Source organism: Myxine glutinosa, unplaced genomic scaffold (genome assembly GCF_964187855.1).
Source record: "Myxine glutinosa unplaced genomic scaffold, kmMyxGlut1.1 SCAFFOLD_306, whole genome shotgun sequence".
Classification (NCBI taxonomy): domain Eukaryota; kingdom Metazoa; phylum Chordata; class Myxini; order Myxiniformes; family Myxinidae; genus Myxine; species Myxine glutinosa.
In genome coordinates this window covers 11,670-13,581 of record NW_027616431.1, presented here as the reverse complement: position 1 = coordinate 13,581, position 1,912 = coordinate 11,670, and the positions used below count along the sequence as shown (strand labels likewise).

At 39.1% G+C, this 1,912-nt stretch overlaps 1 long non-coding RNA gene across 1 annotated transcript; it reads left to right on the top strand.

The window, feature by feature from the left end:
• The first annotated feature begins 235 nt into the window (after nucleotides 1-235).
• On the top strand, nucleotides 236-1,409 carry LOC144888960 (uncharacterized). Its single transcript, XR_013621487.1, has 4 exons — nucleotides 236-283; nucleotides 374-526; nucleotides 855-978; nucleotides 1,199-1,409. It is a non-coding gene; the product is annotated as an uncharacterized LOC144888960 (long non-coding RNA).
• Nucleotides 1,410-1,912: the final 503 nt, after the last annotated feature.

Sequence of the window (1,912 nt, the reverse complement as noted above, 5' to 3'; positions counted from 1 at the left end):
ATTTATATACCACTCGAACCTTTTCTAATTAATAGCTCACTGTTGAGAAATGACGTTGTTTCACTTGGATAACTTCCAAGGAATTCTCTTTGTCTTGTTTCCTGTTTTTCACAAACACACGCCCTCAGTTTCCAAAAGCTGACAAGCACTTCAGTTCCCCGAAATACATTTTGTTCATTATAAAAAGAGAGGTCTCCGAATGGGACATTTAAACATTGTGAACGAAGATGAGCTTGTCTTATTCCAGTCTTTCCTCTGATGAAGAATACTCGCCAGGACATTGGTAAGTTCATTTGGTATTAAACACTGTTAATGAGAGCTTTGTATGTGATTAATTATACAACTAATAATTTATTTTTCCTATTCATTGCAGCAATTCAAATATTGTAAATATCCTGGCAGAATTTCAAGTTGTTTCTCAAGAGTTCCACAACGAACTGAATACGGGTTTGAATAACCTACCTCCGAGATGGTGGGCTCAGAATGAATTCAATGTTTCACCGTTCTTAGAAAATTCACGTGAAAGGTATGATAGAAAATAAAAAACGAGAGGTGTGTGCATGTGTGTGTGCATGTGTGTGTGTGTATGTGTATGTGTGTGCATGTGTGTCTGTGATTAAAATAGAGAGATCGAATTGTGAGGAACAGAAATGAAAAAATGAGATTGTGTGTGTGTGTGTGTGTGTGTATGTGTGTGTGTGTGTATGTGTGTGTTCTTGTGTGTATGTATCTATGCATGTGTGTGTGTGTGTATGTGTGTGTGTATGTATCTGTGAATGTGTGTGTGTGTGCGTGTGTGTGATGTTTTGTCAAGCTTACTTCAGCATAGTAATTTCTCCTTATTTTGTTTGCAGCCTCGAAGACCAAAGCTTGGAGTGGGACGATTTTGGACTCCATAGGAATGGTTATTTCCTGTCATCCTGTGATATCCTTAATTTTCATCTCGACGATCTGGACGCTAAGCTGGATTTTTTCGAGGTAAGCATGTGTGTACGTGTGTGTGGTTCACCGTTTATAATAGGTACACCATATCCCTGCGCATCGTAAGAGGTGATTCAGGGTTGGTGTCAGGAAGGGCATCCGACCCTATATTAATAATAATAATAATAATACATTTATTTTGTATAGCGCTTTTCAAGACGCTTTGACATGGAACATAAATATGAAATAAATATCTCTCCCCTCTTGTCTTTAATAGAAAGAGATTCAAAACCTGAAGACATCTGCTGAACCAACCTTTGACTTGTGCTGGGAAGAAATTGATGACTTATGCTGGGGAGAAGTTGAATGTATACCTCAAGAAAAATGTTTTAATAATATAAAGATTTTAATGTTTTCAATATTTATATATATTTGTTTTGTTTACAATTATTTAATTCTTAATTACAAAAAGAGAATAAAGGAGGGAACGGGGAGGTGCACCCCTGCCAAAGACCCTTCACCCCCCTCATCCCACCCCTCCCCTCCCCTTGTGTGTGTGGGGAAGGTGGGGGTGGGATGAGGGGGGTGAAGGGTCAAGGGTGGGGGTGCACGGAGGGTGGGGGATGATGGGTGTGGTCTGTGTGGGCGGGGTCTGTGTGGGCGGGGTCTGTGTGGGCGGGGTCTGTGTGGGCGGGGTCTGTGTGGGCGGGGTCGGTGTGGGCGTGGCTTATGATTTTTTATTTATTTAATTTTTTTTTATTATTACCACGAATTAAATTAGCTAATATGGGTGGGGTGAATAGAAATGTTGTTTAATGAATTATTAGCTTTGTTTTTTGTAATTCTTGCGAGTAAAATGAACCCAAGATTTCTTCTCGATTTATATCATTTAATTTGTAAGTCCAAGGGTTTGTAGCCATTACATCAACGATTATAAATAATTCATTAGTCCATTTTTGTGTATAACCTTTCTCAAAATGGCTTTTCCATT